Raw genomic sequence first — 21,866 nt, 5'->3', positions numbered from 1 at the left:
TAAGCGATCATGGTATAATTAAAATTTTGTAATTTCAAGAAACGAACGCAAACAGACGGAAATTAAAGATGTTATCGCTTACAATGTCCCCTAAGGTTCTTCTTGTTATGTCCTCCTGACCGACGCCAGCCACAGGAGTTATTCTCGATGGATTGCTAATGTGGGTTAATTTTATAGTACCTCGGGATCTGCACTGGTGGTAGGGCTTTGTGCAAGCTCGTCTGGGTAGGTACCACCCACTCATCAGATATTGTACCGCAAAACAGCAGTACTTGGTATTGTTGTGTTCCGGTTTGAGTGAGCCAGTGTAATGATAGGCACCACCACCCATAGAAATTGACGATGTAAGAAATATTAATCATTCCTTACATAGCTAAAACGCCGCTAACCTTGGAAACGAAGTTATGTCTCATGTGCTTGGAGTTACACTGGCTCACTCATCCTTCAACAATATTATGTATTGCTGCTTAGCGGTTGAATATCTATAATATTAAAATACGAAAAAAATTAAACTTTAGTTGCAAGTGATTAAACATATAATCATTATTTTACAATTAAAGTATTTTTGTACCTGATGATACTCATTAAAAAAAAAACATACATTCATTCAAAAGATTAGCCGTAATTGGCAGAATCAGACGTCAAAAGTGAAATGAAAAACTTCATAGAACCATTTTGTTAAATAAAACACAAGAAAGTCTCTAATTCACCACAACCAAACATTTTTTCCAGGATATCGAATAATAAATCACCGCAACCTGACCCTTACACCTAATGACATAAGTACGGAATTACCACAAATAATCTGCCTTGTAATTTTTCAGAACTCGAAACCAATAATGTCGGGTTACATGTAATTTATTACATTGGTCCTGAACCGATAACGTTCGGTAATAATTCAAATACCAAAAGCTTTTCAGATGAATATAATCAATAAATATTACAATTTATTCAGAAACTCGAATAAAAAAATTCTTTGTCTCGCAAACTTTTCAAATGTCGAACGAAGGTAATTAGAATTCTTATTTAACGTTTGCGAAAAGTATTTCACTTACATACGGTCTTAGTTCTTTTATAAATTTATTTGGCATTTAAATTATATACTTAGGGCTTAAATCTCTAATTTACTGGTCACTTGCTGTATGTGTGCGAGTCAAAGTATTTACATGTGTGCCTGCGTCTAATGTAATGGCGTATGTGCGTGCTACTGTTTTATTTTTTCATTATTACAAATGTTTTTAAATATAATATATAACGAGTTGTAGGTTCCCTTTAAATAATTTAAGAAAAAATAAACGGTAGTTGCAAACTTGAAATCTTTAATAATATAAAATTATTCCTTTATATAAAACCACGCTTATGGTCATGTTATACCTTATTTAAAGCGTGTCTCGCTGTGCTCAAACCACTGAACTATGAACTAGTTGATTCTTTGAAATTTATTTACGAAAAAAAATTCGCCTGCATGGAAGAAGGACAGATTTTAGGTATAAAAAATAGCCATCCTCCCTTGGAGCTCAAGCTAGCTTCATACATAATTTCATCAAAATCGGTTCAGTAGTTTAGTCATGAAAACGTAACAGACCATTATAATATTAGAAACTAAATTGTATTTACTATAATATTAAACAGTAGCTGTGTTCCAGAGCTTAACGCGCATTTAATTTGTTGTTTGGTAGGTTTATGGGCATTGCTTTGCTCGTTAAAGTTACAGACTTATTTTTATGGACTATTGAGTCGAAGCTGAATTATTCAAATCGATCACGTGGTTCGTTTTATAATATAAAAACGTCTGGTATTGGCGCGCCATGGAGGTAAGAATGACACGTGATGTATAATTCCATGACGAAGAACGACATAAGGCTCTCTTATGCCTTCATAATCACAATTTCACTTTCCGCATCCTACTTTTGACTCCGTAGCATCCGTGACGCGTAAACTTCGTTTTATATTATTGTAATAATAAAAATATATATTTATAGTATTACTCAAACTAAATGTTAATTTATTGGTTATCTTTTTGTATTTTTTCAATATAGATATCGATATTTTACCCCTGCGCGTTCACGCGTTATTTTCAATATCAATTCAAGGTATGTGTGTTAATGAGTTAAAGTGTTGCTTGTCTTAGTATATAATCTAACTTTTTTTTTACAGTTAATAGGCAAGCGTTTGACCGTTTGCCTGATCTTAAGCATAGTCACGGTCTAGGATGTAGCACCCCTGCCCAGTTTTGCTTAATATATTCAAACAGTAAACAAAAACTTATTGTTGAATAATATTATTTACGACACTCTAGAGATTTGCCTTAATTGATTAATATACTAAGGTTGATATCAACTCATAGTGTTGCATTTTACTGATAAATACTTAATTACTTGTAATACATAAATGTTAATGTTCGTTTGTTAGTGTGACCTTTTTTCACGTTTTTCTAAATATTTAAAGACAATGGTTGACTTATAGTTGAATTATAATTATATAAACCGGAATACAACAAAACTAAGCTGTTTGACAGTTGATTATGTAATGAGCGGGTGGTACCTACCTAGATGGACTCGCTAAAAGCCGTATTAAAGAATACATGAGATAAATTATTATAAACGCAAATTCTAATCTCGAAATAATCTCAACAAAATCTAAAAATTTGCTTGTCAAATGTATGGCATACAAATATATGTGTGTATGGCACTTTATATACACACACATGCGTGGTAATAATATGTGGAAGGTGGCCGAGCATATGGGCCACCTTATGGTAAGTGATCACCGACGCCTATAAACATTGGCATTGTAAGAAATGTTAACCATCGCTTACATCGCCAATGCGCCACCAACCTTGGGAACTAAGATGTTATATCCCTCGTGCCTGTAATTATACTGGCTCATTCACCCTTTAAACCGTAACACAACAATATTAAGTACTGCTGTTTTGTTGGTAGAATATTTGATTAGTGGGTGGTACCAACTCAGATAAGCTTGCACGAAGCTCTACCACAAGTAAGATAAAATATAAGATGTATAAGTATATGTTTTTTTCACGCAATGGTACTCGTCAAAAAGGTGTCCAGGCCTTTAGGAAAAAACCGTTTTGTGGGATTCTAAGCCACTAAAACCACTGCGATGGCCATCTTATGCAAGGATTGGAGAGACTGCGGGAGCGTGTTGATGTCGATGGCTCCTCCCGTGCTGTACTTAGCTCGTGGCTCAGCGGAGATCGAGAGCAAAGGTAATCTCACCCTTTGTGCTTACGGCAGCACAATTCCATTTCATCTGCCATCTCAGGGCAAAGTCTGAAGGACACAAGACATCCCCACCTCATACCTCCACGGTTCCAGCCCTTAGTAAATAGAACTTGTATGATCAGAAACTCGTATATATTTCTACAATCATGATATAACTCAAGCGGCGAGTGCAAAACTATCATCACTAACACGGACCATTCGTCTTGTTTATTGATTTATAAGCCTCTGTGCTCGCGGCTGGTTGTCTGTAAGTAGGACAGACATAATTGCATACACTTTTGTTGAAATGTGAGAAAACTATTTTTATTATTTAAAGCTAGATGGCCCAGTGGATAGAAAGTCTTAATCTCAACCGAATTACAAACGAAATGAGTTCAAACACATTTAATTACCACAATTTTTTCAGCTATTTTGGACTGATAGATTCTGATATTAGAGATTTCAAATAAACATACTCTTCAACTTTTTGTATTACTATAGATTTATAAATAAGACCACAAAAAGCAGTAACACTAATGCGCTTCAAGGTGACCAGTGGAATCCGGGTACAAAAGATAAATATATAATGACTTAGAACTATTTATTTACCGTAAGGTTCATTTGCTAATCGTCCATCATATACACTATATAATATATTAAAAAAAATTGTATCTCCTCTAGGTTTTTCGAAGATTTGTGATTTAAAACTACAATTTCAAAGCATACTTTATTCAACTAGCTCTTAAAAGAACCTTTGAATCGTAATTCGTAAAGCTACCGGTTGGCAATGTTCTAATGAGAACCGACGAGAAACTCAGTTAGTATTTTTCATCAATCTACAAAAATACAAATAGGAAATGTTTGGGTAATTTATTAAAGCCGCAGTCTTTTAAGTTATATTTCTTGGCGAATTTTAAAATGCAAATCCTTCGCAACGGCAATCCAAAGTGAATAAAATGTTCTACCAAAAGTTGGTATCAAGTCGACCTTCAGTCTGAATAAATCCTAACACTGGGGAAGATTTTTTGGAATTAAAAAAATAAAAGTACGTTGCAGATTAAATATTCTTTTTATAATCTCGCGTTGGTCCTCAGATGAATCTGGTTTTAATTTGTTTTAGTATTAGCATGACGGAGTTGGCCGAAATCCGTATTAGAGTAATTTAGTTTTCGTGTGCTTAATTTATTGTTATATTTATGTCTTGTTCTATGCAGTGAAATTAACATCTTGATTAAACCTGCATACATTTAATGAAAATCTGCCAGTCCAGAAGCTCCAGAACTCTTCCTTGATCTTCTTTAAGAGAAGACACTTATCCCAGTTGTAGAAGAGGGGGGGTTAATATGATATTATACTGGAAGAAATATAATATTTTATGTTTCTAGATTTATTACAGATAGATACGTCATAACGAAATTTGATTTTGATTTCAATTTTGAATAGTTATTAAAATAATTGAATATTATTTTAGGATTCCACGTTATTTATCGAAGATTGCTCGTTATGTTTTTCATTATCAAATCGACAAAAACACGTCGTCAAATGGACTTTTAAATTGATTCAAATGATAATTTTATATATACTTAATTACAATTTATGTATATATCAAATAATTTAGTTTTAGCACTCAAAACAAACCAAACTCCAAATCAAACCACTGTACACCTCTTGACTTCATCAATATCTTGTACGTTACATTAATATTGTTAATTCATAGTACGTGTACTGGCAAAGTTTCAAATCGATACTACAATTAAGTAAAAGAAGTAGAAATGCTTCCTAAATTTCACATACTGATTTTATTTTGTTGCATATAAGTCGAGCTAATATAATTCTTATAAAATTTTACATCACGAAGATTATCTCATACGCTCACTAAAACCATAATTAAATAAATATTGTATATTAAGTCAACTTAATGACTTATGTGTGTCATGTGGCTATTAATTACATAACAAATATAGATTATGATTATAAATATTATGTTAATAAATTAAATAGTCATATTAATAAATACAAAATCTCAAAGCGTTTCTATCTCAGATTAGGTAAATATTTGTCGTTTATATAGCACTGCAGAGAGGGTTGGATTTTAGAATATCTCGAAACGCAGGTTTCCTCTCGTTTATGTTAAGTAAAGTGTACAATAAATTGAAGAGATCAAAATGAATACTGTGACTTCCATAAATCAAAATGCAAAGCTTTTATAAAGACGTCTAATTTATTTTAATTATACTTAACAACATATATTCAGTATTTCTTTAAAAAATATTAACTAGGCAGACAAATGAGGAAAAACGCTGTAAGAGATCATCTCTCTCCAATTACAATGGCACTGTAAATTTATAAATATCATCTATGGGATTTGGGATGCTATGTCGCCTGTACCTCTCACGCCACTGGTTAACTAAATACAAACTGAAACACAGTTACATAAAGTAATTATGTTGGGCGGTAGAATATCTGATGGAAGAATACCAATACAGATGAGTTTGTAAAAACATTTAATAATAATAATATCCTGGGACATTTCACATGGCCATCTTATCGCAAATTAAGCTTTTACAGAGCTTGTACTATGGAAACCAGATAACTGATATACTACATATACTATTTTACTTTTGTAAATACATACTTATGTAGATAATTACACCCAGACTCAGGACAAACAGACATGTGTGAACATATCTGTGTGATAAACAGACATGTTCATGCACACAAATATCTGTCCTGGGTGGGAATCGAACCCACAACCTTCGGCGTGAAAGGCAAGCATTCACCAACCACGCCAACCGGCTCGTCAAACTTAATGCTTCACCATTTCGATATCTATAATTGGCTGAAATATGACGACAATTGTAGAAGATATATAAAAAAAAAACATTTCAGCTGAATCTTACTGGCATGCGCCGCGTAATCCAATTGTATAAGCGTTTTAAGTATATCCTTATTCTACCCGTGCGAATCCGGGACGGGTTGCAAGTTCGTAAATAGAATTAGAAATAAACGCAATATTTTAATGTTATTTTTAACAAAAGCTATATTGATAAGAAAATTCTAATAAAATGTCTCATTAAGTGCCTCTTGTTAGGCTCGAGGACCTCAATAATTGATTCCTTGAATTAATTCAGACACGATAGTCGACGAACTTAATTAGTTTATTTCGGAACGATGCCACCGAAATTGATTTTGCGTATGGGAAATGTTTTAAGTAGATCAATTTTATAGGTATAGTTTAATAAATATATAAAGATGTTAATAATGTAAAATGTAATTAGATTATATCGTGTCAAGAGATTTGTAAAAAATATTGCACATCATGTATAATACAGTAGCAGGCTGTGAATGTCCCACTGCTGGGCTAAGGCCTCCACTCTCTTTTTTTGAGGAGAATGTTTGGAGCTTATTCTACCACGCTCCTCCGATGCGGGTTGGTGGAATACACATGTGGCAGAATTTCAGTGAAATTCGACACATGCAGGTTTCCTCACGATGTTTTCCTTCACCATCAAGCACGAGATGAATTATAATAACAAACTTAGCACATGAAAATACAGTGGTACTTGCCCAGGTTTGAACTCACGATCATCAGTTAAGATTCACGCGTTCTTACCACTGGGCCATCTCCGCTTTTTTGCCATCATGTGTATGATCATGATCATCAGATTATGTATAATCAAAGATTTAAATATACAGTGTAACTATAGGCACAAGGGACCTAACATCTTAGCTCCCAAGGTTAGTGGCGCATTGGCGATGTAAGGAATGGCCAATGTTTCTTACAGCGCAAATTCCTATGTGTCACTTATCTTCGGGAGGCCCATATGTCCGCCCACCTCGCTATTTTGTAAAAAACTGAGAAAGTGGCGGACTATTTCACTCAGGAGTTACAAAAATGGTAGTGATATACCGAGAATGTTTGATAAACACGTTAAACCGTTTTCCTTACGCTTGACCTCTTTCTGTCATGTCGGCCTGCCCATCAGAGTTTGAGGACTCGAGACGAGAGTATAGCTGCTTAAGCGGTTAGTGAGTCTTTGAAAATATCAAAATCCCACTAAAGAAAAAAATAAATTTAGTAAGAATAAAATTAAATATTCAAATCTTCAATTTCAATTATAACGATCTTTATATGCTTTTCAGCTGTTATAAATGAACACGGCGTAACTAAGCTAATAACAGTGACGGTTAGGAACATGGTTGTCATTTAAATTAATATTCAACAGTTATAATGGGCGTGAATTTATCAAGCAAAATTGTGATTTTAACAAATGTTACAATTTTGCTTATATATTGAATAAGACACACGATTATGTTTTAAGCCGAGATGGCCCTGTGGTAAGAACGCGTGAATCTTAACCGATGATCGTGGGTTCAAACCCGGGCAAGCACCACTGAATTTTCATGTGCTTAATTTGTGATTATAATTCATCTCGTGCTTTACGGTGAAGGAAAACATCGTGAGGAAACCTGCATGTGTCTAATTTCACTGAAATTCTGCCACATGTGAATTCTACCAACCCGCATTGGAGCAGCGTGGTGGAATAAGCTCCAAAACCTTCTCCTCAAAAAGAGGAGAGGAGGCCTTTAGCCCAGCAGTGGGACATTCACAGGCTGTTACGGTTACGGTTACGGATTATGTTTAGATATATATATAAAACATATGTAAGTACGGCAAATCGAGTTATAAATTATTAAAAGAAAGAACGTGCTGGGGTGATTCCACCATCTTAGTTACGGAGTCTCTCCCATGAAATAGTTACCAATTTTGAGGTTTGTACTTTAATTCTGCAAAAATCATTATTATTATGTTTTTGTTTATTTAATTTAAGTTAATTATACCTTTTTTGAACATTTACTTGTTTTTAAAGAATATTAGCAATTCCCTTTGTTAAGGAAATTAGTAGTATTTCTATTTACCTTCCAATTAAACGTAAAGTTTATATTAAAAGTGGGGACGACAATAGCCCAAGGGGTCAGCATCGAACTTGCGACTTTTCCATCGCTAAGCGGTCCGTAAACCATTGCGTTATTGACTTATTACTTACTAACGAAAAATGCATCATCACGTATTTACTTCCTCGCGTCTTTAATGGCTTGTTTATTTATTTGCGTTACGACCATTTCCTTTTCCGTTTGTTGTTCACAACGCTTGCATTGTTATTTCTGTAATATTCCGTAGAGAGATTTAATTCCGGTAAACATTCGTGCTCGTGTATAGTGGAAAGTTTACTATTATTTAAGACAATTTATTGACTCATGAGAAGTCTTCAATAACTAGGTCAGATAAGATTTTGCCCCAGAATATCCGATTAATTACAGAGAATAAAGGACATCACATGATTGACGATAATGTTATTATTAATCCAGAAGATCGAAAATGAACAAACCGCATCTTAATGAGTCGGTCCTAGAACCATTTTTTACGTAAATTAGGAAGTCAGACGTGCAAATTTGGCACTCTGGTGTCACTTCGCGTCACGTCAATTCGCTGCCAAGCGTAGGATATAAGATGTCACATCCCTGATGTTGGTAATTACTCTGGCCCTTCAAATAAAAGACAACAGTATTGATATTTTGGCAAAATAAAAACTGATACACGATGACAACTGAATTAAATTCAAGACCTTAATTGATTAAAATTAAACATTGTTAATTCTTATACGACATACAACCCTCTGATTGCTATCTTAAACGAAAGAAGAGATTCCTCATTGGGCCGCTAAGTACAATAAGTCCGTCTTTGTACAAGTTAACTGCTTACATGATCGTTCAAAACATTTAACAAAGAATGCACACATGGTCTACATATATTATTCTTGTCTACGGATTAAAAAAAGTCTTGAATTTGATAATAATCCAAATTATAAATTAAAAGACACTTCGATCGGACTACTATTGATAATTGTGTTCTAAGACTATTGTTCTATGCTATGCAGACGATAGTACAGTGCATGGTGGATACCACGGACGCGCAGTGGCTGGGCGAGCGGAAATTGAGGAGAGGCGGAAGGATCTTGTCATTGAACTCGATAGAGCTCATCGCCAAATGGGGCTCTGATAATCTTGTTGAGTTTAATGCCAAGAAAACACAGGTATGCGCTCTCACGACGAAAAAGTCAACATTTTCCCCTCTTCCCTCCCTCTGTGGTACTCCGCTGGTGATGCAAAGCAAAATCGCCATGCTGGGGATTGACGTTCGCTGCGACCTTAGTCCAAGGAATTACATCGAGGCTGTTATAAAAACAGCTTCACGGAAACTCGGAGTTCTGAACAAGGTGCGGCGCTTTTTCACGCCACAACAACTGTGCCTGCTGTACAAAACACAGGTACGGTCTTGCGTGGAATATTGCTCGCACCTTTGGGATGGCTCCGCTAAGTACCTACTTGAGGCCTTGGACCGATTGCAGCGACGTGCCGTACGCAATATTGGCGACGTAAAGGTCACAAACACCCTCGAACCTTTACAATTGCGTCGTGAGATAGCAGCACTGAGCGCTTTCTATCGACTGTATCACGGCGAGTGCTCTGAGGAATTATTCTCTCTAATTCCTGCTTCCCCCTTCCTTCTTAAGTCCATCAACTCCATGACATCAATTCCATCGCGAACAAAGAAATTTGGCAACTCCTTTCTTTGTCGCACTTCCAAAAAATGGAATTCCTTACCAGCTCACGTGTTCCCCTCCTCTTACAACCCGGGTTCCTTCAAACGAGGCGTGAAGAGACATCTTGCGGGCCGGCAAGGCGAAGGCGGCTAGTGCAGAACGTTTTTCCCATCTGTACTGGCCGTCGTCGCATTTGGACTCTACTACCACTTACCATCAGGTGGAGTAGAGTCATTTGCCCTCCCGGCGAATATAAAAAAAAAAAAAGAACACACAAAAGAAATACACCATATATCCTAATGTTACGATCTTCTAAGATCAGCTCAAGCCTCTGGAGAGGTAACGTCTATGTTTATTTTGATGTTATGAAATATTTCTGTAAAACTGAACAAGAAACTTCAAGGTTCTTGCAGAAAATCCAATTTATAAGATGTTTTAAAGAAATATTCTAAGTATAAATCCAATGAGAATCTCTAGAGATGAGCTGTTACAACTAATTTAGTGCATCATAAGGAAATCCCATTAAGAACTACTCAACATTGAAATCATTAATCGAAATGTCAAAGTATACATAGTTCTAGATAATTCTGAATTGGTGATGGAAACTCCAAAATTAAACTAACCTCGAAACAATTAATTTTCTAACAAAACTAATTATGGTAAAAATAAAACTTTCAAGGGACATCTAAATAACCGAATTTGTTCAACTAATAAGCTTTATGTCCCATTAAAACTCAAACAACCGCAAAAATTCATTAATACAAGAAAGTTGGCTGGATCGCTTACTAATAAACGAGCCTTGTGACATTTTCTGTTCAATCTGTTGGTAATATAATAACCTTTCATAATCGTTTATTTTTAATTAAGCTTACATGTTTTTTCTATAGAAATACTTTATTTTTAATCTACATATTCTTTAACCTTTTTTGTCATACCATTACCAATATGTTATTCATTGAATGTCTAGTTGGTCTACATATAAAGTATATATTTACACGAGGTTTATCTTTGGCATGATAGCTAATAGAACGCAGTGAGATTGTCAGTCGAAATAGTCAAACATAATAAAAATAATAAACTTTTATCCAAAAGTTTTAAAATAATTTCATTCATCACTTTTATTATATAAAATTAATCGAGAAATATCGACACAAACATTTGTTCACAGGTATTAAAATATCATTTAGAGTCACTTTAAAATTATGAATAAGTTATAATAGGTATTTAAAGAAACGAACTCTAACACAACCAAATAAAGTACATTATCCTTTAATTTTGAATAAAAACCCTATAATATCACGCTATTTTGAACACAAAAGGAGGCTTCGTTTTATTTATTTGTTTGGACGACAAAGATATCGAATTAGTATGTAAAGTAGACTTCGAATCGGTATTACTTTGGAAATGTTTAAGATATCCTTTTCTAACTTACGAGTATCACATGGGAGTGACTGAAATGGGTTATTTGAAGTTTCATAAATATTAATAAGGGAGTTCCATTAGGTGCTTGCTGTGACATTTCCTCAATCAGATTAGTAATTATTATTTTAATGTTATATCATCAAGAACTATTTGTATAATATAACAGAGCTATTAAACAAAAATCGCATGGAATATGCATGATGATGTCAGGATTTGTATAAAATAAGATTTAAAACTTGGAGCCACAATAACTTTTGTTCAGCTCAAAAAAATATCCAACGATGTATTTTACGTCGCTATTGGAGGGTAGGATTGCATTGTTTAAGCATTCTTTATCTCTATTCTTTCTACCATTTGAATAATCTATAGTTTAAGCTGAATCGGTCCTAGACTGTTCTTTAAAAAACTTTATAGTTATTGATCCAAGTATTTCAACAAGCTTGTTATCAATTTGCTCGCTTCGATAGTAATTAACATATCGCTTAAGGATTTGCCGTACAATAAACCATCTTATTACATAATTATAACGCTTCAGAAATTAACCATTAACGATAATATGCAAATATTATAGAAGGATATTGATAAGGAATTTGTCGCACTTGTGAAATGCTGAAACCTGTTTTTTGGTAATACAATTTTTATAATTGATCTTAAGATCATTGGAGCTATGGAAACAGAGCTAATTGCGACTATATAAATTTTAATTGCAATATAATCTCAAAGTAATAATAAAAAATCATTTGATAGTAGGTCTGGTTTTTATATAAAAATGTTTATCTCTGAAGTTTTTGAGCCCGCGGCCCATTTGAGATTTTTTTTACGACATAGTTTCGTTACAATTTCAAATCCCGACGAATACAAAGCCAGTATCGTTAAGGGAAGTGTGAAAAGGCATTTTATAGCTATGCGTTTTTCATACTAGACTGCAATAAGAAAAAAAAAATAAGTTAATTTATAAATCAGATATTATTTTATTATAGCGTAATTGATTAACGCGTAACAATAACTAACGTAACATTTTTAAAAGTTAAGTTTTCATTTCGTAGTCCTACACTTTGTGCAAACCCGTTTTTATACCAGTCACTCATATTGTATCGCCAAACAGCTAGCTATAATATTTCTTATAGTGCCATGCCAATGCGTTGTTGACCACTTACCATCAAGTACCATCACCAGTCCCACCCATCTAGTTTAGACAACAATAAATATTATATAATACATTATAACAGAAGTAAACAATACATATGGCATTTACCTTTACTAATATTCTACATGCAAAAGTAACTCTGGCTGTCTGTTACGCGTACGAATAATAAACTCAAATAAAATATAAAAGTTAAGATTCGCGTCTTCTAGCCACTGGGCCATCACGGCTGATGTACAACACAAAAACCCCTTTCAACACAGCTAAAGTAAACATCGTATAGTTTTAACCTATTTGCGTCCGTTGTGACGTAATGCATTGTCTAAATCGATTGTGATAGAACTATATATTAGCATTTTAATCACCTACCTCGCTACTTGCATCTGATAAAACACAACATACGGTATGGTTTGACGTTGCAGGTCAAGGCCGTGCTATTTAAAAATAATATAAAATATATTTGAGTTGGCTATTTATGTAAGAATATTTCTAAGAAAATAAGGTTTAATATCAATTAAGTTTCTCTTTAAGTTCCTTTACATGGTTGGCAATATGAGAATTTTTAAGTATTCGTTACTACACATTTATCCTTAAAACAACACTGACTCATTTATTTAATAATTGATGATCGGGTGTTAGCCACCTAGACGGCCTTGCACGAAGCTCTGTTTCTAAAAGAAGTATGTTTATTTACCTACTAGAATAACTATATCTACGGTCAATATAAAACATTTATGTCATATATGTAAAACTCAATTATTGTCACATAATTTATTCGTCATTTTCAACAACCATCGTCTTATTTTTAATGTACTCAAAACCGTAATGAATTATACAGTTAAGTCTTCGTCCGAATTACTCCGTTCATTCGTGAAAATCGTATGAAATAACACTCGTAGTTTTTGAGTTTATCATAAACTTGAAAGTCGTCGACGAACATGATTTCGATAAATGATGAAATTAAAATGAATCTATAAATAGAATTCATATAATAACTCATAGATAGTACAATTATTATAATTTTATATAACAACGAAATTGAATAATAAAATTATAATAATGATAATATTCAGAAATCTCTCGACCGCAGTTGAGCTGAGTTCAATTTGTGGCTATATCAAGCTTTCAACGCCCGCAATAAAACCCTAAAATGCTTTAAGAGGGGTCTGAGAGACCGTAAACTACACGCGTGCAAATTGATGTACGTGAGAAATACATATATTGTTGGAGACTAGAACTCCTATAGGTCTAAAGTTAGACGAGCCGGTTGGCGTGGTTGGTGGATGCTTGCCTTACATGCTGAAGGTTGTGGCTTCGATTCCCACCCAGGACAGATATTTGTGTGCATGAACATGTCTGTTTGTCCTTAATTTGGATGTAATTATCTTTATAAGTATGTATTTACAAAAGAAAAATAGTATATGTAGTACATCAGTTGTCTGGTTTCCATAGAACAAGCTCTGTACTAGCTTAATTTGGGATCATATGGCCGTGTGTGAAAAATGTCCCAGGATATTATTGATATTATTATTATTATTAAAATTCTCGGATTTGTTCAACTCCGTATTCGACTTAAGCCAGTGAAAATGTATTTTCTTCTTCAATCAGGAAACTGTCAAGTAAATAGGTTATACTTAAATAGCTATACTTTTCAAATAGCAGTTCACAGGTGTATGCTATTGACGTTCATCTTGATATATGGACCGTGAGCTATTTATACAGTCGCATTCAAATGTTTGTACGCTTCCGGTTAGTCCAATTTCACTGCTCACATTGCCTTATTAACATACCAAATGCATTTCAGCATTAAGTTCAGTTAATGTTTACGAGTATATAATCGCGCTGTCCACTCCTTACTCTACCTTGGAAGTGAACTTAGTGTAAATGTAATCGTGGGTATTGTTGCGTGAACTTAATAAATAAATACAAAAGCAAACAAAAACCTATTACAAAAATCAAGTGTGTGTATTCGTGTTTAATTTTATTCAGGTTACAGAGTTATTTATTTATTAAAGATTTGCTAGCGGTTGTTACATAAATAATATCTTATTAAATTATGTACTAAAACTAAAGACATTTAATGTACACCCATTTAAATGTAAACACTGCATGCATAGTGTTCTTGCGCCATTTACAATGTAATAAAATTATTCAAGCGCTTTATTATGTTACACCGTAACTACTCATATATAATATAGCCTTAACTATACAATCAATGAAATTTTGCAAACGCATTGTCAAAGGTACAGAAAGACATAGGGTACCTAGGGTACAAGTCCGTACACGGGGTAGAAGCTGCGGGCGAACATAAGTTTTTTTTTCATAACAATGATAATAGCAAGTAGCATAAAAGTTTATTTGCAAATATATTTCTGTGTTATGTCATTATTCATTATAGCATTTTCTGCTAGATCCCACTCAAATTACGCCACTGCATAGATTCGGTTCTTATGTACTAATAATTTTGCGTATGGTGTCACTCCCAAGCCCGATCCTCTTATACCCTTGTTCTTTAAATCGAATCACCTCATTCAATATAATCGTATTATAATTTGCAGAGCGACTTTTAATTTTTGACTCACGATGTGACTGACATCGTGAGTACCTTCATGTCAGATTCCTTTACCATTATCAGGAAACCGTACCGATGAATGAGTTTTGGCTTTGAAGGTCTATTTAATTTCCTTTAATTTATATCTAAAAACCTTTTTCTTACTTTTAGGCACTAATACATTACAATTGTCCTATAGTATATAGATATCAAAAGTTGTGATATTGATATAAATAAAAACTATTATTATAATCGAGTACAGTAACAGCCTGTAAATGTCCCACTGCTGGGCTAAGGCCCCCTCTCCCTTTTTTGAGGAGAAGGTTTGGAGCTTATTCCACCACGCTGCTCCAGTGCGGGTTGGTAGAATACACATGTGGCAGAATCTCGATGAAATTAGACACATGCAGGTTTCCTCACGATGTTTTCCTTCACCGAAAAGCTCGAGATGAATTATAAACAAAAATTAAGCACATGCAAATTCAGAGGTGCTCGCCCGGGTTTGAACCCACGTTCATCGGTTAAGATTCACGCGTTCTTATCACTGGGCCATATACATATAATCGAGTACATAGATTAAAAGGCGCCCAAGAATTCAAATTTTTATTAATTATAACATTCTTCGAAAAACCTAAAATAAAACTAAAAACATTTCTGCTTAATGAAACGGATTAGGAAAAACTATTTAGTTTGGTAAGAGCGATTCGAGAAAAATCCGTGACATTCAAAGGGAGCCCTTTATGGGTTAAGGCTGAAGTGGGTCACCCGGTGTTGGTCATTTTAATGTTATTAACATACCTACATACATACAAAATACACACAAATAAAGTTAAGCTCTTCATTTAAAATAATGTGGGTAATGACAAAACCAAGATGCAATATTGCAAGTATGTTATAGCAATTACATAGCAATTAACCTTACCGTCTTTAGCTAACTTACAAATTGTTATGAAAAAGAATACAGTATTATTATTAACATACTATAATCAAATAAAAATGTAAAATAATAGTATATATATAATAGATGAAAATAATTGAAACTCATAAAAACCGGATCATAACAAATGCAAATATATGCTTTAGGGTCTTGAAAATTCTGTTTAGATTTACAACGGAATTATTAGCAATTATTTATTACATTATTCGAAAAGCGTGAAAAATCTGCTAAATGAAACGGATGAGCAATAGCTTTTTAGTTTTGTAAGAAAATACTTTGGCATGGTAATGTAGTAGTTTACTAAAGGTTAGATTTACATACGGTTCTTAAACATAAAAGTACCATTTCGTTTCACACAGCTTTTTTCATGTTTCTATTTCCCAAGATGTTTCATAATCTAAGTAATCATTAGTTTAAAATACATGATATAAATCAATCATAATTTTATTTTATTTAACTAATGAAATTAACTTGGTGGAAAAGAGTGAATAACATCCGAGTCTCTTGGCTAGTGATAACTTTTATTATTCATTTTCGTTTATAATATATTTCTTCTCGTAAAAAGGAACGAATGTAAGCTCACATATTATTGCATAATGGACTTTGTAACAATGGTGTTAAATTGCTTTTACTTTGCAATCAGATAACTATACTAATGAAAATACCTTATTTAATTCAACAAACAGAGCACACTTAAACATTTATAATACAATCAGCACAAAAGCCTAACTATTTCCAACTCGGAAACGAAACTGTCTAAAGAGATACGAGCCTTATCAAGTAAAATATAGAATTAAATTTCATTTAACACAACATTTTATTTTTAACAGAATTTCTAAATATTGTCTTTTACAATTAATGTATTACCGACATAAAAAAAAGATGGTTCTCAATTCATATGTATCAAATCAAATCAGAATACTTTATTCAACACAGAATTCACTTACTTATTGATTGTCAAATAAGAAACTACCACCGGTACGGAAAAAATACCCTGACCTGATAAGAACCGGCGTATGAAAGTCAGCGGGCTTTTTTTAATTTCTATTTATTTTACTTTCAACTACGCATTGTTATGCTCGCGCTCCGCGGTTTTTTTTTTATAAAATAGAAAGGCGGACGAGCATATGGGCCACCTCATGGTAAGTGGTCACCAACGCCCATAGACATTGGCATTGTAAGAGATTATTATAGATAGTTAATAGATAGATTAGCATAGATAGTTAACCATCGCTTACATTGCCAATGCGCCACCAACCTCGGGAACTAAGATGTTACGTCCCTTGTGCCTGTTATTACGCTAGCTCACTCACCCTTCAAACCGGAACACAACAATACCAAGTACTGTTGTTTTGCGGTAGAATATTTGATGAGTAGGTGATACCTACCCAGACGAGCTTGCACAAAGCTCTACCCCCAGTTTTTTTCCTTTTCTAACATTTTCGCAGAAGGAGACTATTCCCTTTAAGGACCTCTCGTTATTACGCGCGGCGCTTTGCAGGTACTCGCCGAAGCAACCATATCTGGTAATCTCCTTAGACAGCCTTTGCCTCGGGCTTGCACAAAGTCCTACGACGAAGTACACTATTAATATAATAACAAAAACCTGCAATGGTGACTAGACTGAATGTCATAATAGCTTAATAGTTTTTTATGAATATGCCGATTGAGTTCATTGTTTTAATAAAAAATACAAAAATAACACATAAAAGCCTATGAATGATCACATTCTATTTCAATAAAATATATGCAAAATGTAGTTTGCACCATCGAGAGAATAGTTTCCACGTCTCTCGTCATAGATGGCGTTACAGTACTTTTAAATCGCGCTGACGAAAGACGCAGTCTCTAAGACTTAACAAAACCAAACACTGGGAATTACCACGAGTATTATATCTTAAATTTTTTTGCAGGCCAAGCTCTGTAATAGTTTGATTTAGTCCATATTAATATTATTTTTATATATATATCACTTTATGTATACACCCATTAATAAATTTATAGCTTATGTTATAAATACTTGAATAGAAAAGGTATATAAAGGTTTCATTCAGACCGAGGTACAGGACTCACGGTTTTCCGTGTATGGGAGTGTTAATACTTAAAAATCAAATCAGGTTTTTGATGAGAAGGCTTGGAGCTTATTCCACCACGCTGCTCCCATGCGGGTTGGTGGAACAGTATTCGTTTAACTCAGGATCATGAATATCGTAAATAGACAAGACTTCTACTATGAAGGTAATCTATTATCTATTGTCTATTCAGTCAAACTTCTTAAAAAATGAGTGAGAGGTTATTTTTAAATTTATTATATAGATATAAAACGAAACAATCGAATTGAATAAACACGATAAGAAATAATTACACGTCAATAGCCCAAAAATGGTCGTAGTGCTTTGTGCAAACTCGTCTGTGTAGGTACCACCCACTTATCAGATATTCTACCGCAAAACAGCAGAACTTGGTTTTTTTTATTATTTTGTTTCGGTTTGAAGGGTGAGTCAGCCAGTGTAATTACAGGCACAAGGGACGTAACATCTTAGTTCCCGAGGTTGGTGGCGCATTGGCAATGTAAGTGATGGTTAACCTTTCCTACAATGTCAATGTCTATGGGCGTTTGATGGCCACTTACCATCAGGTAGCCCATATGCTCGTCCGCCTACCTATATTATAAAAAAAAATTAAAAAAATTGAGTTTAATTATAAATAAAAATTAAAAAAATTAAAAAAATTATATCATAAAATGAGCCCATACGTGTTCGAATAGCTTAAAATAACCGAGGATTGCGAATTGTAATTTAACCTTCATTAATAATATCATCGTTGATGCGGATTCAGCTATATCACAAAAAATATTTGGTATAATTATTAACCATTACAGATCTAGGTTTTAATGAAATTCTAAAAACGTTAGCTGAAGAGTATCTGATAAGTTTATAGAGGGCAGGTCATATATTGAAATATTTGTCATATTATATCATATTCATATACATATAATAATGTCACATAAAGACAGAAAATTTGTCTTTATACATAACGATACATAACCAGTAAAGTTGCCGCTGGTTTTCAAAACAAAAATAAAATAAAAATTGGCTATAAAAAAATCTTACGACATTTAATTAAATCAATTTACTAAAGCGCCCATCTATGCTACGCTGGCACAACTAAAAGCCATTAACAAAATATCCATAAATAAGTACCTAGAACAGCTTCATAACGTTAACAATTAATATTGATCTTAGTTAATAAATTTCAAATTGTACAGGTACAAATTTTTAAAAGACAGAAGCAGGGTACAAATTATACATCGATCCAGGCCAAGAGTCAATCTCGCCAGATTGCATTCATTTCTGATCGTATAATTGTTTTTGGTTCTACTGACGTTCACAGTGTCACGGGGCGGGGGCTAGTGCTAGACCGTCTAGAAATTAAGCCATCTCAGGATCTAAATGAAGTCCACATTGAGGGTATTTCTAATGATAATGATATCATAAAATAACGTAATAACGCAAGTATGAACTTGCGTCCTTTTTTTATAGTTTAGGTAAGCGGACGGACATATGGGCCACCTGATGGTAAGTGGTCACCAACGCCTATAGACTTAAAATTTCTTAAAACTGCAATGTCTAGGGGCCGTGGTGATCAACAGTGCAGGTCCAGATAAACTGTCAATCCTTCTATCTAAAAGAATATAGACTATTGCAAGAAATGTTAACCATCACTTTGATCGCCAATACGTCACCAATCTTGGGAACTAAGATGTCCCTTGTGCTTGTAATTGTAAAAACACTGGCTCACTCAACCTTCAAACCGGAACACAACAATACCAAGTACTGCTGTTTTACGCTAGAGTATATAGGTTCTGGAGTTGATTCGGTAGGCTGCTTTGACGAGTCATCGTTTCGGACACTGCATCGTGCTCTTTGAAGCACGTAGATGGCGCAAACAGGCATAGGCATTTATAGCCCTTGATATCTAATTAGTAGATATTACGCGTTCAATAACGTTATCGATGCAAATGATGTTTCTAAAAATACTTCTAATTTACTATATAATATATTTAATATTTATACTACTCAAAATAAAAACAATATTGAAGATAAAGGCCAGAAAAATTAAATAAAAAACTTTAATGTAAAAGGAAAACTTAGACATTCGTCAGAATTTAAAAAAAATATTAATGTACATACGTCAACACTTCATTGGTGATATAAAAACATTAAAATGACAATATCGAAGGAAGATAAGTAAACAAATGTTAACCGAATTGAGTCTGGCACCGCCTCGTGGGAATTATTTTGTGTATAAAAGATAATCTTATAAGCCGTAATGAGTCGTGAATTGATTTTACAAGCAAGGGCTTATTCGAGAGGATGAAATTTTCTATAGCTGACGTAATATTATTCATGATTTTTTTTCATAAACTGATTATTATTAAAATTAATCTACAAATTCAAAAAAATTTTAGTGTGGTGATTTTTCTACAATGCTAAGGATATAGATAATTGCTCGTACAGTGTAATTTACATATATAATTTGATAATACGAGTAAATATAGCATAATAGAAAATAACTTTCGTCCATATACAATGATACCTCATAAATTATGTGCAAGCCACATCAATTATATTATAACACTTGTAATTAAATATACTGGCTCATTTGCCATTCCCATTTGGTTTGGAGATAAAATTCCATCCAGAGTGGTACCACTTACACCATAAAAGGTTCATCTCTACCATAAAAGGTAGGTAATTGATCGATTATCTAATTTATGAGCTTAATTGAGCATTTTATTTTAGATATTTAATTTTTAATATGAAAACCTTTCTACCAGGGATTCTAAGCACCCTCTGCCCCGCCGTTACCACAACTGTTACCAAGGCTGAGAATAGCAGGGCTGCCGAGGACTAGGGGCCGTGGTTTGGTTGTAACAATCATTGGGGTGATATGCCATAATCGCCACGCTTGGCAGACGGGCTTGCGATCGCAGTAAGTTGGTCACAGTACTCAGAGAGACGCTGCTGCCCGTTCTCTGGTGTATATTCCTTCGGATCGACTTCTACGCCCCCCACGGGATGAAATGGGGTGGTGATATTCGTCGCCGTCCCCACACGGCGAGACGTCAGAGACGTGGTCGCTCACTATGGGCCTGATAAGAAGGCCTCAAGGTACCCAAAGAGCAATGGAGAGGGCTATGCTCGGAGTTTCTCTGCGTGATTAAATCAGAAATAATAAAATCCGCAGGCGAATCAAAGTAACCGTCATAGCCCGAAGAATTGTTAAATTAAAGTGGCAGTGGGCGGGGTATATCGCTCGTTGAACTGACGGCCGCTGGGGCAGAAAGGTTCTCGAGTGGCGACCACGAACCAGAAGACGCAGCGTGGGCAGGCCCACTACAAGGTTGACTGACAACATAGAAAGAGTCGCAGGAAGCCGTTGGATGCGGGCAGCGCAGGACTGGCCAAAATGGAAATCCTTAGGGAAGGCCTTTGTCCAGCAGTGGACGTCTTTCGGCTCAGAGATGAGATGAGATAAAAACCTTTGAATAATTATCCTTACAATAAACTGTTTCTGCGTCTCTCGTCATAGATGGCGTTGCAATAATTATAAATCGCGCTGACGAAAGACGAAGTCTCTAAGGCTTAATATAACCAAATATTCCCAATATTTCCGTCAAGTAAAAATTACATTTTCATATATATATTTACTTAATACTTTGAATATTTTTGCAAGCCAAACTCATCAGTATGATTTGATTTTATATTTATAAATCGATTAAGTAAATTCGGGATAGTTTGAGTTCTATGGGGGAGGCTTTCGTCCAGCAGTGGAGTGGCGGTAAGCTGACATGTAATTAAGTCAAAGTGACAAATACATATATAATTTATTGTTTTGTGAATAAATACTATTCGATGAAAAAGAGATGTATATAAAAAAATATTAAATATTTGAATAGATAAGTCATATTATTCAATGA

Source organism: Nymphalis io, chromosome 7 (genome assembly GCF_905147045.1).
Source record: "Nymphalis io chromosome 7, ilAglIoxx1.1, whole genome shotgun sequence".
NCBI classification, from domain to species: Eukaryota; Metazoa; Arthropoda; class Insecta; order Lepidoptera; family Nymphalidae; genus Nymphalis; species Nymphalis io.
Note: the sequence above shows the minus strand (reverse complement) of the source record.